Source organism: Nelusetta ayraudi, unplaced genomic scaffold, assembly GCF_046127955.1.
Source record: "Nelusetta ayraudi isolate G7.1 ecotype Tasmania unplaced genomic scaffold, CSIRO-AGI_Nayr_v1 ptg000045l, whole genome shotgun sequence".
NCBI classification, from domain to species: domain Eukaryota; kingdom Metazoa; phylum Chordata; class Actinopteri; order Tetraodontiformes; family Monacanthidae; genus Nelusetta; species Nelusetta ayraudi.
This window is the reverse complement of record NW_027466095.1, coordinates 4,517,636-4,534,969: the sequence shown is the minus strand read 5'-3', so window position 1 is coordinate 4,534,969 and position 17,334 is coordinate 4,517,636. Positions and strand designations below refer to the sequence as shown.

Sequence of the window (17,334 nt, the reverse complement as noted above, 5' to 3'; positions counted from 1 at the left end):
ATGTGACAGGTGAGAAAGAAATGGGAATGTGCCATCTTTGCCCTCCCGGAATTGTCAATTCAAAGTGATTAAAATGCTTTGTCTCCTGATAGGTCTCTGAATAAACCAACTGGCCCTGCTGTCCTTGCAAACAATTGTTATACGCTACTGTCGGACTTGTTACTTATCACAGAGTGCTCGGCAGAACTGCAATAAAACTAAATGATTACGTTTCCATTGAGAATTGATTTTCTGACTGCTTTACCTTTACGTCAGTCCTATTACTCCCGCTGTCGTCCTCTGACAGCAAAGCAGACACACAGATTTAAACTGAACTGACAGTAAGTGACTGAAAATGTCTGGACGGTCAAGGAGCCAAACAGTGTGTGTCACGGTGGGATTGTGTCATCCAGAGTTCTGTTGACTGAGCTCATTTGTACTGACCAGCTCACCACATACGGCCGTTAACTCTCTCACATCCAGATACGCAAGATAGCCTTCAGTGATGTCAAAGTCCCCTTGCTGTCACACCCTGCTTGACCTTTTCTTTGGTGAAACTGACAGCTTAGACCTGACGCAAGGGCTCCAGGTGGTAATGCCAGCTTAAAAACAAAAGCACTTACTAAGGTGAAAAAGAATGGCCAGGGGGAAGTTAAGTCCCGTCCACACGGGAACGTTTTTTGGTGGAAACGGTAAAGTATTTAACCGTTACGGCGTTTTGGGTCCCCCGAAACGGTATTTTTTGAAAACGGGTCCCAGAGTGGGAAAATCTGACAACGCCGTTTCGCCGTGACTATCCTTCCACTGACATGTGTTTAAATTGAAAAAGGGTTGAAATTCCTAAAAATGAAAAACTCAATTGAAAAACAAAAGTGTGTAAGAGACTCTAAAATCAGGACACTTTAATCTGCAGCTCTTTCGTAAATATTACCATATTACCATCTGGTTTATGTAGATTGGTTGCCATGAGACCATTATGAAATGGGAATGAGCGCAGGCTGATGATATCATTGAAAGATTCCCAGTCCAAGGGCAAAATGTTGGGTGGGAAATGATGGTGATATCGCATTTTGTACTTTACTCATGAAGGATGCATCCCTCATTGCTTCAAACAGATCTTCTGTTTCATCTATTTTGGGTCGCCCCAGGTGAATCTTTCCCAGATCTTAAAGGTCCCATAGTATGCAAAATGCACATTAGTGCGGTTTTCTATCAATAATATGCATCCCCGGCCTGTCTACGATCCCACCTAAAGTCCGCCCTAGACCGTCTTTAGCTTTTCCTTCTTTTGAAAATGTGTGCTTCAATCGGGCAGATTGTACTTCCGTGACATAGTGACCTCACCAAGACACGGTAGTGCACTCGACCCCGCCCCCTCAGGTTAATGGCACCGCCTCTGGTAAAGGTTTGTCACACCCACAGAAATTCAAGAAACTGCGCCATTTTCTTCTGCTCGCAAACGCTCCTGTGAGAACAATGGCGAAACTACGATCAGGAAGAAGGGGTTGCTCTGTTTCTGGCTGCACAAATGAGCATTCTAGTCTTTATCTAACTCCGTCGTCCGAGTCTTTGGGAAGACGGTGGATTATTTTTTTTATTTTTTTAAGGACGTGTACCGACAGCAGTTCCAAAACTGTTATATGTGTGTGCTCACCATTTCACGAAGGACTGTTTTGTTCATGAAAGCCAGTTCAAACCTGGATTTGCACTTCGTTGAAACATAAAGAATGGATCAGTCCCAACGGTTCGTGACGCAACTACAAACGTGGAAGACGTACGTTTTTAAGCTTTTATTTTGATGTACTGTTTAGCCTTCCTATCCTATCCTTTCAATGTGTTTTTAGCATTGCAGCTAATGTAAGGCAACGTTACTGTTGTAAACTAACGCTACAACATAGTCTCTGTAGTAACGTTTACGTTACGTTTAAACGCAAATGTAATGTAAACTAAATGTAAACTAAACGGGGACGTTAGTAGAAAGCTGTGTGAAAAATAACCCCCAATTTTGGCCTGGTGATTATCAAACTCAATTCGATTTCAGTAACTTCATGGTAGGTTAGCCGCAGCAGTTGAAGCTAACCTGAGAGGTGCGTGTGTCTGCAAAATCAAGGTGACAGCCTACTTTTAGGGCGTGTTCACACCTGCTCTGTTTGGTTCGAACTAAACCCAAAAAAGTCCCTTTTGCCGACCTTTTGGGCTGGTGTGAATACAAACCAGCGAACTCTGGTCCGGAGCAAACAGCCGGTCCGGGACCTCGCCGGAGAGGTGGTTTCGGTTCGCTTCCAAACGAACCATCGGTTGATGTGTGAGATCGACCGCACCGTGGCTCCAACCAGTTGTCAAATCACACACTGTTACACGTCACATGATAACGTGTTCTAATCCAAAACAAGATATTAGACAAGATACTTAGTGCAGTGGTTATATAACTTTTATTTATATAACAATTTATTTTTGTTGTTTTGCCTGCTATAACATATGACTAATACTCCCCTTTCTTTGCTCCCCTCTACTCTCTCGCAATTCTGATACTAAAGTATAATTAAAATTGTCAATAATATCTGTTTCAGACATTGCCCCTAGCTCTACTCCCACCAGAAGCTGTCATCGTTGGCTCCTAGTTCACTTTTTTTTTTTATGTGTAGTTGTAAATAGTTTTCTTGTAGGTTCTTTCCTCAGTTGATGTGATGGTCTGAGGATACTGTGTTGCAAGTATCACATGTATAACTTCTCTGTAAATAATTCAATGGCAATAAATGTTTGAGTGTGTATACTGAAATGACTCCTGTCAATTATTGGGTCACATACACATTGCTTGCTTATGAAAAAAAACATAAAAATAGTTGACATAACCGCACAGATATCCTGTTTGTCACACTTTATTAGTTACACGGCCGGAGGATCGATAACAGCGAAAGGATCCAGACGGGGCAGACGAGGGACATAGTCAGAGCCGAGCAGGGTCGTTACCGAGGAATCGGTCCGAGGACGACGTGGAGACGGGGTCGGAGACGGGCTGTTGTCAACCAGGGAATGAAGGAGCACAACAAGGAGACAGGCGCTGGACTACTGGTGCAATGCAAAACAGATAATCTGGCAACGGGGGAACACGGGAGACTGGTTAATAAAGGCAGTGCAGATCAAGATTGTTGGCTATCAAGATAATAGGGGCAGATTGTAGGCTATCAAGATCACAGGCGCAGACTGTTAGCTTGGAGACTGTGACTCTACCTGTGGTATCTCAAAGCAGCAGACATTTTCCTGCTCCGTGGGCATGGTGTTACAGTTTCCACAGGAGCACCTGTCAAAAGAAAAAAAAGTTATAATTTCACCTGAATGAAAGTTGTCAACACAAGCAGAGTTGGATACGACTTGTGACATTTGTCTAATGTTGAGATGGGGAACAGTGGCATTTTAAGCAACATGACACTGCCTCTAATTTTGACCATGACATATTGTGGATACAGACATATTTAAACTTAAGTTAAACCAAAAAAAAAGTACATTCAAAAAAAGGCTGTTCGTTTTTATGTTAAGACAGCTCTGCTGAAAACGTTGCAAGACTTCATCAATATAGTTTTAGCCTAGTTAAATAGTTTGATAGTTAAATCTCCTTTTAGTTTTAGCATTATGCTGGTAGCAGTTTGCTGGGGTTATCAACAGCCCCGTGACGACAACTTTTTTTTCTTTTTTTATCAGGAGACTTCAAGAATGTACAGAGGAGAGATACGTATAACGTTACTGCACTGTTTAGAAAAATGCTCATTCACCAGAAGAGCTCGAAGTAATGACGAGACAGCGGCGACAAAGCCGTTAGCATGAGCTAAACGTGTAAGTTACAGTGTAACAACACAAAGTAAAAACTTTAAAACATAAAGACGCACAGTATTTGTATCTTACCACTCTGAAATGTCCTGCTGCCGTCGCTGAGTCGGTATTTCTGCCGAAGCCTCTCCCTCTGGGTCAGACTCTGGCTCAAACTGGTACGGTTGCACCACACTGCTTCTGCTAGCCATGACGAGTCGCTTCGCATTCACGACATTAGCGCATGGCTACCGGAGCCGAAGCCACAGCCCCTTCGAGAGAGAAGGGCGTGGCCAGGTGCAGCTCATTACATAAAAGTGACACGCCCCAAAAACAGGCTGTTCTGAACAGAGCGGTTGAATTGGGGAAGTTTTTTTTTGTGTGAACTTTATGCACAGTTGTGTTTGCTCCAACAAAAAAAATGCTAAAAATGTTGTAAAAATTGTAAAAGCGTCATTTTATTAATTAGAAAACATTTGCATTAAGTTTTGAATATCGCTTGTGTAGTACTAAATCACATCCAAAGGTGTCTTAAGGTGCTTTAATCAGGAGAAAACCCACTGAAAGCCGCAAATGCCAGCTACAGTACCAATCGGTGAACAAGCTAGTAATTCTAAAGCAAGTCGCCCAGGAGTTCCGTTGGAGTGGGTAAATAGGTTGCTAAAACATAGGACGTTTTAACTCAGGATTTAGATTAGATTACGTTGGTTCCAATTTAAGACGCAGCAGACTGCGGCAAAAACATGTCCAGTGTGTCGGGGCCCTTAGATATCACTGGGATGCTGAGATAGGAGTCACTGTAACACAGAACTCTGACTTGGCATCGATCCTTATTTTATGCTTGCGTTCAAACATTCAACTGCAGCTCAGCCGCAGATTAAATCAAAACCAGGACTCCACAATTTAGATCCTCATCTTAGCAAATGGAGATTAAAGATAAATCTGATTTATTCCCAAGCATTTCATTTTAATTGAAACAACCAGGCCACTTCATGGGAATAAAAAGAGGTTTCATGATTGTCCATCCACGTCAAAGTGTTATTTGAGCACAATCAGGGCTTTCCATGGAAATAGAATAACGCCACCAATTGCCAGTTGTATCCACACTTCTTCTGACCAAAAGAAGGTGCAGCACTGTCGTGTCTCATGAGTTATCCAACGTGCGTGTACGTGTTCATTAATTAGATCATTAAAGGTCTGTGGGGAGACGTTGCATGACTCCAAATCCCATTTTTCCTTCTGGATGCACAAACTGGCTTGAAGACTTGCCAGGCCAATCCAGTCTGAACGGAGGGACACGGAAGATTTATGTTATCAGACATGCAGCTGCAAAATCCAAACATTGTTGCTGCAAACAATAGTTTTTTTTTTTTTATATGCTTATATATACTGCTTTTTGTTATTTCACACACACACACACACACACACACACACACACACACGCACGGACGCACGGACGGACGCGGTTCTTAGCGATTATTTTTTGTTGGCAGATTAAATGCATCCAGACCCTGCAGTATATTTCCCTGTCTATTTCCTCACGATTATGTGATGATCACAAGAACAAGAAAAAAAGAAAGACATTAATAACTAGCCTGTTTTGGGGCTGCTACATGATATCCAAATAGGGACAGTTGCTTGTTTTGCACTTCAGACTCCATGCCAATTCCATGACTGAAATCTATGCATAAGTAAAATAAGTAAATAAATAAACAGTCCTGGTAGTCAGGAGCTTTTTTTTTTTTTTTTTTTTTTTACTATTGGGTTCAGACCAAGTCTTGCACTACAATAAAAAGGTTTCCATCCCTTTCTGTTAACTATAGTTGCTATCACTGACCGCCAGAAATGACAATGGCTTTCGACATGACTTGAGTGCGACTCAACCTTTTGGTTGTTGCAGCCAACACTGTTACGCTTGGCTTCCAATCCAACACCAAAACAATCCAGCAAACAACACAATTCAAAGCCATCCTGCTATGCAAATGTGATGACGACGGCCCCCTTACTTCCCCCCTGCACCTTGCTGCTGGGTTTTGTTTTGGAGTGGCTCTGCTGTGGAGCTCTTGGTGCTTCTATGAGAAGAAAAGGCAAAGCCTACATTCTGAAGCCGAAGGTTAAATATGCTCACAGAAACACTGGAAGCTGTGCTCAACAACACAATTGTTTTTGGTTGTGTTTGCCACTAAGCATTGAACCGTGTGACTGGTAAAATGTAAATGCAAAAAAAAAAAAAAAAATGGGAACGTTAAATAAAAGTGATGATGTATGAATGTGCTATCACAGAGACCTGCAGAGAGTTTATGCTTCTTCATCAGGACGGTAACCCTGTAGAAGCCCATCTGCATGCTCATACTGGATGCAATGCTTTGTGAGCGTGCAGATCGGCTGTTTCCACCGCCGTAACGAATGCGTCCGTCCCAAATCCCTCCGTCCCAAATCCCTTTATAGACAAGAAACTGTGCTCCTAAAATTCAGTAAACAATTAAACAGTGTTTAATTCGATCTATAAGTCTTTAATTGGAAGGTGATTCAAGGTAAGCTGAGCAGTACAGACCCTGCTAATGTGATTAACACAACTTCCATTGTGAGAAATGCTACAACAGCACTATCGCCGTGCAGATCTGTACATAGTAAGGATGTTTTTCCTCTGCAACTATATAGGATCTAATCAGCTTCACTTCTAACTGCAGACAAATGCTTGAAACAAAAAGCACTGCTGCTGCTGATGATGACAAAATGGACTTTAATCACATGCTGCTTTCCTTGCCATTAAATGAATAGCTTGAATTTGTTCACATCGAACAGCCCATTTTTTTTTTTTTTTTCTTCGCAGAGAACCGTTCAAGCTTTAAAACATGATCCAGAGCAGTGGTCTCCAAACTTTTTTAGCAGTGGGCCACATGACGGAGCTGCATCGTGTCGGCTGGTTGGAACGTCTTTGTTGAGCAGGGGGAACAGGAGCGGGAGCGCGCTATCGCTGTCGCGCTACGCTAACATGTCGGCAAAGTTACGTGGCGGGGGGTGGGGAGATTATGATTGCCTGACAGAGACACGCAGCGGGTCGGATGTGGCCCGCGGGCCGTAGTTTGGGGACCCCTGATCCAGAGTCTCGAGAGTAAATCAAAAACCTCTGCAGTCTTTTAACCCCTACAAGCAGCAGAGAGAATACACCAGGAACTTTATGGAGACAATTTTTTTGTTTTTCTTTTTTTTGTCAAAGCTGGAAACAGCTGAATTTAAACTGCATGCACTTGTTGAGCATGTTTCAACTCTCACAATTTAAAATTTGGGTATATGAAGTATTAGCTGATCATCGCAAAAGTATTTTGTAATTGCTTTACTTTGATAACATTGGCATTGTTAGATGTGATTAATCATGAAGACTAACATTATTAGAAGTCTTATTTTGACGGAGGATGGGTGGCTATTCGATCCATAAAGGAAGCCTGTAAAAACAAGCACTAATTAACAACCCATACATGAGTGACCCCCCCCCAAACATATGCTGCACCATGCTCGCACTTGTCTGATAAACAAGAGTATGGAGCGGACTGAGAGCAGCCAGCACACCAGAGCTCTCCTATATCGTTCTCATCCCTACACATGCACATTCACACACCGTCTCTTTTTCTTTCTTTTAAAATGAAGGGAGGAATTTAATAAAATACATAAATGGTTTACAACCTGAGATATATGCTTCAAATACCAGGTATTGAAAAAAAATGTTAGTCTAAATAGAAGAGACAGAAATATGAGAGGGAAACACGCTTGTGTGTGTGTGACTGTGTGGGTTGAATTGTGACTGAGAAAGAGTTGCACTAAACCCATCTGCTCAAGTTTGCATTAGGGCTGCAACTATTATTTTTGTTGTCAACTAATCTATCTATTATTTTTTTTTTTTTGAATCGTCGATAAGTCATGATCATCTTCAGCTGGAGCCAAAATATTTATTTTCTTTCCTTATTTCGGATCTGCAGCTGTCAAGCCTTTGTTGGACTATGAATTTCTGGATTTTTGGATTATTTTTCGCGATGTCATGGAAGCAAGCGTTGTTCACTGTCGCGGTAAGACTGCGTTGGTTTTCATGTTGGAAATAGAGATGTAACTGTGTGAAAATTTCACATCACGGTTATTGTGACCAAAAGTATCACGATTATCGTTATTATCACGGTATTGTTTAAATGGGCTCAAAATGCTGAAAAAAAGAAAACAAAAATACAACTAATACACACACTGATATCATTTAACCACGTTTTATTTTGAAAACACAAATAAAAGAACAAGCAATTACTCTAGGTTGTTTTTTTTTTATTTATTTTTTTTACATGGAACGCTGTATTCTGTTTGGAGTTAAGGTAAACATGGAGTCAGGTTAAGCAACGACTGGTTGGGGTTAGGGATACGATTGGGTGCAGGTTAAGGTAAGGAGAACACATCGACAGGTGAACATCGACATAACACCGGCATTGAGTGTATAATTTTAGCAGCGCAGATAACATTGCTCCAAAAATAAACAATTCTCAAGCAACGTCAGCAATAAATCAGTAGCAGTGACTGTACCGAAACACTAAATGCTGTTTTTCTGCTGTATGTTCTGTGTGCAGAGACCCGCAGACGCGACTTGCTAATCGCACCAACAATATGTTGTAATATGTTGTAATTTTACAGGAGTAATGTTAGGCAACACTTAAAACTTCAGTTTACCTTACTGACGACCAGTCCGATCCTCAGCGTCCTTGTAATAGCCAGAATAGTAATAGTAGTAAATAATAGTAATAGTAAAGTAATACACCAAGACTACGGTGAAAAAAATCTCGTCGGCGGAACTTCCTTCCGCCCCGTTTACGACCAAAGATTGTTTTCTGTGCTGCAGCTTTTCTGAGCAATGAAACCGCTGCAATCAAACACGGTTTTCATGAGAATTAAAATTTGAAACGGTACAATAACCATCTGACTTTTTACTGCGGTTTATCATTTTATCGGTAATCGTTACATCAAAACAAACAAACAAACAAAAAAAAAAACGTATTATGCACTTGCGTCATGGACCGATGATTAATTCACAAATAAGAGCGTAATTCAAAACATAATGACAAAATATCCATCCTCGACGTCATTTGTGAGCTCCTCTCTGCGGTGCGAGAAAATACAGCTACTCGAGGTTGTCGGCTTTTAAGATGTTGGCGCACCGGCGCAGTGCTACCATGGAATGCCAGGTCAGCTTCACAGAGTTTGCACCTAACGTGTTTCGCTGCTTCATTTTCGATGAAATTTTTCCAAACTCTAAAAGCTTTGGGTCTGAGTATTCAAGCCTTTTCAGAGAAAAAGCCGTTCTTCTTCTCTTCTGCCTCTTGCAGGGTGTGAACAGCGAGCGACACCACCACATGTAGCAGCCGGAGTGTGATTCTGTCATTCAGCAACCTACAATAACAATAACGCAACTCGTCGACGCTTAGATTTTCGCATCGACAAAAATGATGCTGTCAACGTTGTTACGTCGACTCATCATTGTAGCCCTGGTTTGCATAATCTTTTCTGAACCGTATCAGACAAATGCTTTACTTTATGCTATGTTTCAATTCACCCCAGCCAAGTTATCAACAGTGAGATCCTTTTTTTGAGAACATCCCTTGAAATATCTATTTTTTTTTTATCCCATTAAGTGAAGTCTGTATTTTACTCTATTTTACTGACTTTAAGAGATGATGTCAATGAGGTGCATGTCACATCCGCTTTTGTCACCGGTGCAAAGCAAAGCTCAAAGGCAGCTACGACGGCGGTACGAGAGAACGTGTTTGGTCACATTATACGTTAGTGGTCACGGCAACAGTCAATAAAATATCAAAGCAACAACATGACTTCTGAACAATGTCCAATAACTGGCCATCATAAGCCATTTGAAAGATAGAAAAATGTTTCTCGCCACATGCTGCTATTGCAAGTGATCAATCTTATTATCTTCCACAATTTCGCTCTTTTGATTGAACGGAGTTTGCTCTTTTTTCGAATGGGTTTCCAGTACCGACACAAGATTGTTTCTGGGCCAAAAACGCTGTCAAAACTTCCACTAATAATTTCCCCTGCAGCCTCCATTTCCCAAGTGGAAAAGAAGTAGAAAAGGCGGCAATAAAAAACAAAAATACACCCCACGTGTTTGCAGGTGACTGGTATTCTCACAGGATGTCTGTGTTTGCAGAAATATGGCAGACAATTTGCGGTGGAATTTTTTACTTTACAAATTACAGACATGGCGCATTCGCACAGCATCAAGATCACAGACGTCCTCCATGATTATTATAAAATTACCAGAGGTCCCCACGTAATACTAATCCCGTGCGAATAGGGCTTTAGTTTACAAGAGGATTTTACCATGAAAGAGGCGTGACCGATGACAGAGATGCAACATAAGCGGAACTCTGTAATCTTGACTTTCGAGTCCTGGGTCAGTTCGGTGGACGAGGCTGTCGGCCACAGAAACGTCACCAGTGTGTACTTGGTCATTAAATTGTCTTTCCCAAAGCTCTGAGAATATTCAACCTCAAGGCCAAAAATAAGATATTGGCTGGTATTAATTAAATTGGCTCCACAAAGCCCTATCATGGTAATGAAGCCTTATCCACGTCTCCAGCTTTGTAATCTTGTAATATAAAACGGACCTCGGCGCTTTGAAAGGGCTCAACCACAAATCCTGTAGATAACGCCTTCTTTTCTCCCTCGGGTTCTGAGTCGCTTAAGTTTCATGGAACATCACACTCAGGCACTGGAATGGCTGGCTTCAGATTGTATGTGAAAACTTGAGAAAAGAAGAGTGCTGACCTTTCCAGTTAATATATCTACGATACACACACATACACACACACACACACACACACACACACACAGACTCAACTAGCAGGCAGGATGTAATGTCTCGAGGATTGGACCCTTCAGTTGTGTCTCATGGGGTGATGTGTCCCTGTGTTGTTACTGAATTTGTTTTAAGTGCCTCAGCCTCATTTACCAACAAAACTTAACAGTAATCTCTGCGTCTTCAGTAGGTGCTTAGCGCTTAACTTTGCTTTCCAAAATTTGATTATTTGCATCACGCCTCTTAATAAAACCCATTTCAAATTAGCTCAACATTCAACAGAAGCACACAAATTGACAAAGCAACAGGCAACAAATAAGTAATGTTCCAGTTTAAAAAAAGAAAATCTGTGTTTTTTTTTAACTGAGATTTTCTGAGTTTCTTGAATTGACAGTTCTTCCCCTTCCTAACAAAATCCAAATGAATTTAGCTGTTTCTTTTTTTGCATCATTCCTGATGTATTTGCTTGGTTGGGTTGGTTTTGTCTGGTGTTGGTCACGTTTCTGCTCACAACTATTTCAACTTCAAACACAAAAAACTAGTTATGTTGATAATATCAAATTAATGGTATTTCAGTCATTAACGTCGGTTTTGCATTCAAAAAATGCAACACACTCACTCAGAAGAAAAGCCCCTTGTTCACCTGCAGTATCAAAATTGATTCACACATTTTAACACACTCTTGCTGTGGAAAAAAAACCTATATACTCCACTCCACTCATGTTGAAAAGATGTTAAAAAAATTCGCGTAGCAAAATCAAATTTTGAAGTGTTAAATAAAATTTGAATTTGGAAGGAAAACAGCAGGCCCAAGACAGTTAGTTACGTCTCTGCACTTTCAAGCACAAAGCCTCTCTTATTACTTAAGGTCAATGCTTTTCATTTCCATATGATAATGCAAAGCGGCGACACGGTGGCGCAGTGGTTAGCGCTGCCGCCTCACAGCAAGAAGGTCGAGGGTTCGATTCCGGGCCTGGGACCTTTCTGTGTGGAGTTTGCATGTTCTCCCTGTGTCTGCGTGGGTTCTCTCCGGGTTCTCCGGCTTCCTCCCACACTCCAAAAACATGCATGTGAGGTCAATTGAACATTCTAAATTGTCCGTAGGTGTGCATGTGAGTGTGAATGGTTGTCTGTTTCTATGTGGCCCTGCGATGAACTGGCGACTTGTCCAGGGTGTCACCCTGCCTTCGCCCTACGACAGCTGGGAGAGGCTCCAGCAGACCCCCGTGACCCTGAATAGGAATAAGAGGGTATAGAAGATGAATGAATGAATGATGATAATGCAAAGCCAGTCAGGGAAACTTCCCGCAGTGGCACTAAGTGGCTGTGAGATCGAATTTTGGGGGTCAAACAGAATTCATGCATCAAAATAAAAGAGAAACTGTCATGAATATATTTGAAATCAGAAATAGAAGTGTGTGCGCATGTGTGCTACCCTTCTGTCCTTGGAGTTGCGTGAGCTGCAAGTGAGAAATTGAGGCAGAATGAAGCACTCAAGCTCCTGGACATGTGATCAGGACAAAGCAAAGAGAAGGATGATTGAAGCCAGCGAGACGCCACTGCAGCCCGGAACCCCGACCTGTACTGCTCACACAACACGTAACTTGCTAGTGATTTTCAAAATTGAGATAATTGAGACTGTTTTGAATTATTTGTTTCATGCTTTATGGCAATACATTTCAAACCCCTGTGGAATTCTTGAGTTCTGGTGTGCATTAGACACACAATTTGGACAGGCCCAGGAACAAGTAGTGTGAGGTGGTAAAATTGTAATTGTGGGCTTAGCATTATGAAAATGAACGTGGCTGACAGAGTAGTCCTGCTGCCTGGTTAGTAAAAAAAAATAAAATAAAAAATAAAAAGCATAAATGCTCTTGCTTTGCCATTTGAATCCACAAAATTCAAATTGCTTTAACATTTGTGATGGAATACAGGTCACGCTCACAAACCCCACAAATGGAAAGCCCGGAAATATCTGCATGTGCAGCGGGGGGTGAAATCAATTCTGCGTGTAAATTTAACCAGTCGTTTACTGAAGAAGAATGTTTGTAACCTTGTGCAAAACTAAAGGGAACCGAGTGCTTTGGCTATTTTATCTTTGGACTTTCTCTCCCCAACAGAGTGAGAGTAAATGTTTGGCAATTTTCATAAGGGGTTTCCACAATGTCCAACACAGCTAAGTAGCTCAGAGGGTTTGATACCCTAATCAGGTCTGCATGAAGAACACTTCTCACTGAGGGAACGCACACGTGACAATGGAATCATGACTAACCGCTCTGAAAATGAAAATGGAAGAGGAACCCAACAGAGGAAAGATATTGTTTCAGATCGGGGTCCCACAATTAGGCCTAATGAACAAGAAATCTGCCATTCGATTCGATTTGTTGCAGAAAATAAGAAATGGTGGCTTTCAAATTGGCAATAGCTGGCAGGGTCTGGGTCAAAGAATAATAAGGACCTGAACCTCATCATTTTCATTATTTACCGTAATTTCCGGACTATAAGCCGCTACTTTTCCCCCATGATTTGAACCCTGCGGCTTTTACATCGGTGCGGCTAATCTGTTTTTTTTTTTTTTACAGCTAACGGCCACTAGCGGACCTTCTCAACTATGGATTTTTGGGTGGGCTCGGGAAAGAGTGAGACAGGCAGTTCGCGCGAACAACGAAAGCAAAAGTGGAAGCAAATACAGAACGAGAGCGAGACAGTTTGCGCAAAGGACGTTTTCTTGCACAAACCCTCGTTATGGAAAACAAACGAAGAATTGCATATGATGCAGCTTTTAAGTTGAAGGCAGTCGATCTGGCGGTCAAAGAAGGAAATAGAGAAATACTAATCATTTCTATATCACAAGAAAAGGGTGAACACAGAACAAGTCAACATTGTTTCTGAGCACGGCGCGCTCGCAGCGGGACCCCGCAAACAGGATCCGCAGTGCGAGTCCAGAGTCGCAGGCTCGCAGCCGCCGAACCGATCCGCTCCGCGGACCCGTTTCCTGACGAAACACCTGCGGCTTATAGTCCAGTGCGGCTTGTGTATGTACACATTTGTTTTTCCCGCCTAAATTTAGCTGCTGCGGCTTATATTCAGGTGCGCTTTATAGTCCGGAAATGACGGTAAAGGGGAACTATTTAAGCCGGTCGCTTCTCCACTGGTCACTGTTTTTGTTTATACATCTCCCCCCAGAGTTCCATAGTGCAATGTCACTGTCGTAAAAACTCACAGTTAACGCTCTACCTCCCTCTGGATCTGTACATTTGTTTTCTAAGAAGTCAGAGAGAAAGACATTTGTGGACCAACCAGGTGCATGTTTGTGTCGTCGAGGCCAGTGGACCAGTCTAGTGGTTCTCAGTTGCTCGTGAGGTGAGATGCAACAAAGGAACTGTTCACACAAATTCAGTTTTACGCAAAACCGTGTGTAGAATACTTTGGCCGGACAGTCTGGAATTCAGCAACGCTGGAAATGCGTCTCAATGCTCCTGATGTCAGAAGGGATGTTTGTGCAGCTAAGCTGACCCTTGGTATCACTCCTGATATATATTTTGGTTGCTCTTGACATGTGGCATCAGCGGGCGGCCTCAGAAGAGCATTAACTTGTCAAAAGCTGTCACACTAAGGCTCACTCTTCCAAATCGATGGGCCCAAGAACTTGTTGCAGTGCAATCTGTGCTTCTCCTATTCAGTCTCCAGCATGGCAGAAACATTTACCTCATTCAGAAACACATTACGGCAATTCTCTTTCTTCCAACACATACGATAGATACAGGACGTCAACTGTGCTTCAGCCATGTAATTACGCTGCGTTGTCTCTTTCCGTGCGTTTCCTTTTGTGGTGCCAGGTTGTAGTTTTACATCATCATTTGAACGTGGAAGACACTAATCTCTCCGGCGACAATAATCACAGACAAAAAAGCTGACTCGTAATGGATTTCTATATGGAAGTAAGTCGTGTGCTCCCAGCAAACGCATGAAAAGCGCAACATTAAGCCTTTAATCTGCCTACAGTTGACATCAGAAGAAGAAAATCACCCACTGCTCCCAATCTGCTGTAGTTTGTTATTAAATGTTATCTTTGCCTCTTGCTGAGGCAAAATAATACAACGCTGCATCTGAAACCTGGTTAATCTGAGGCTTATCAATAATACACACATGCCCACTTTATAACTGCGAGGCAACAGGTCAATTTCACAGTCAATCATATAGCTGCACATTAAGTAACTACTTTGTTAAGAGTTTAATTTGCATCTTGTTTTAATTAAAGCCACACATTTCGTCACTGCAGCTGCATCTACGATAAGTTAATTCTGAATGCAGTGCTCACCTAAACCAGAGGCACTGACTGTGTTTACTTGTGCGGCTTAATCAGATTCCTACCATTCTCCAATTAGGGACTGGATCAGAGAACTCTGACTCCAAGAACTCGTGCCAAGGAGATAATCCAATTTCTTTGGTCCAAGAACGTTAAGTGGTGCTGTATTCTCATTTAAACTGGTGGGTATTACAACACTGGTTGTTTACAACACCATACGTTTCCTTATCATGCATGAATTAAAAAAATAAAAATAAAAATAAAACTCCTGGGGCTGTTGTAGCATGAAAGGCATTTCTTCCTAATTCTTGAAGAGGCTGTGGCAATTGGCAGGACAACAGCTGCCTACTGTTGCTCATTCTACTTCCGAGTCGAGGGAGCAGATCCGGAGATCAGAGAGCATTTTCCAATACCAATCTGATATTCCTGGGAAGATGGCGGGAGAAATAATCAGTCTCGGTCTCTTTCCCCAATTTTGAGGACCTCGGTTTCTAATCAGATGAAGGTGTTTGGGTGCATTTTGATCATCACTACAGTGAGGCAGTACTCAGATTGTCTAAAGTGCATGTGAGTGTTTCATAAGGTTGCGTGGGCCAAACTGCCACTCAGATAATAAAGATAATGTGGATCACATTCTATTCACCCTGCAGTTTTTACTCTCATGCAAATTACAATTACAATTGTATTTTATTACAATTACAATTGTATAGGTGAGCTGAAATTACAGCAAATAACCATCACTGCTAAAACGTTGGCTGACTGTCTCACATAAAAACAGACACTTTTTTTTTTTACCCATGAAACCCAAAACAAAACAAAGAAAAGCTTCAATGCTGAGCCTCCACTTCAGTTCCCTGCTTTGTTCCAAAAAAAAAAAAATGAAACAAAAAAACAACAACACAAGGCTCCCATACTGGCAGGATTTTCACAGTGAGTCACCAACATGAGAGCGAAAACTCATGCGAGGCCGCTAGACTGCCATTCAGTCCCCTTGTCAATGTGTTTGTGTTTGCCAAATGCCAAAGTGACGTTGCACTTCATCCCCCTACATCAGGGGTCGGCAAACTTTACCACTCAAAGAGCCATTTGGACCCGTTTCCCACCAGAAAAGAACACACTGGGAGCCAGAAAACCCTTTTTGACATTTAAAATGAAATAACACTGCAAATATCGTTTTTTTGTCTTGTTTTTTTGCCTTTATACTTTACGTATAAACCAGGGTCCGGCAACCTTCTCTATCAAAAGAGCCATCTTGCCCTATCTGCCATCAAATTAAAATAACATTCACCTGGAGCGCTATACTGTCTCTTTGAGAGGGTGACGGAGACCGGAGGCTGTGGGGATTTTTGCAACTGTCTCTTTCTTGGCGCGGGTTCGGGGAGAAAGCCAATGCACATGTTATTTGAGAGCAATAAAAAATAAAGTATTCCGTTGGAAATTAAACGGCCGGCGATGAAATTTGCAATTTGCGCTTCTGACTCATCGGGCGTTTTCGTGCCCGCATATCATTAACGCAAAAAAAAACCCTTTGTGGATACGACACATAGATGGCGGAGATAGTAAGTAAGTAGCTCGAAGCAGAAGTTCAACTCTGTCGTCTGTCCACGCCCCCCCCCCCTTTTTGCGTGCGCACTTTGCCGTCTTCGCAGTTAGCGAGCTGCTACTGTAAATACACCAAGCAAACCAGTGTTTCAGTGTACATGTGGATATATTTGGAGACGTGTAACCCCTGTTTTTTTTTTCAATTGCTTTTCTTAAGTTTGAAGAAAAAATCCACTCCTACAGGGCCATAAAAATGGCTGAAATGTATTTACAAGTTAGTAGGGTTTTTTTTTTTTTCTGTCCCAACATTAAAGGGAGCCACTGCAGAGGTGCAGAAGAGCTGCGGGTTGCCAAACCCCTGCACTACATGAAAGCAGCCATCAAGTCTTTGTGTTGTAAGTAGGCCATTCATACTCGCACGGCCGTAAAGTGTACGTCTCCGTGGCTCCTTGTGACCCTTTTTACGAGTGCTGGCTTGATTGCGTCTTGACAAACAAACTCCTTGTTTTTAACCGTACAGCCGTGTGAAGGTCGCGGCAGTTCCATTCAAGGTCACAGCCCATTACCATAAAGCCGTTTGCCCCGTCAATGTGGCCATAAAGTCCATGTTGTCGGAAATTGGTTGTCGTGCATTTGTATTCTAGTGGTAGGGGGGGCCACGCAATCTTTCTTATCACCGGCAGCTATCAAGTCCCCTGAGCGGAGCTCCTCATGTTAACAGGGTTCTCTGATGGTCTGCCAACCCATGGTAAATCAACTTCCCAGGGTCTTCATGGACACACTATTACCCTCGTTACAAAGAGTATCACACGGCCGAGATCATTTGTTTGCTCAGAGCAGCGGCTGGCACAGC

General features: G+C 42.2%; 1 protein-coding gene across 1 annotated transcript in view; it reads right to left on the bottom strand.

Annotated features, from left to right (window-relative positions):
• LOC142894836 (gamma-aminobutyric acid receptor subunit pi) overlaps positions 1–17,334 on the bottom strand; it is a 72,282-nt gene that overhangs the window by 38,215 nt on the left and 16,733 nt on the right. The window lies entirely within an intron of this gene.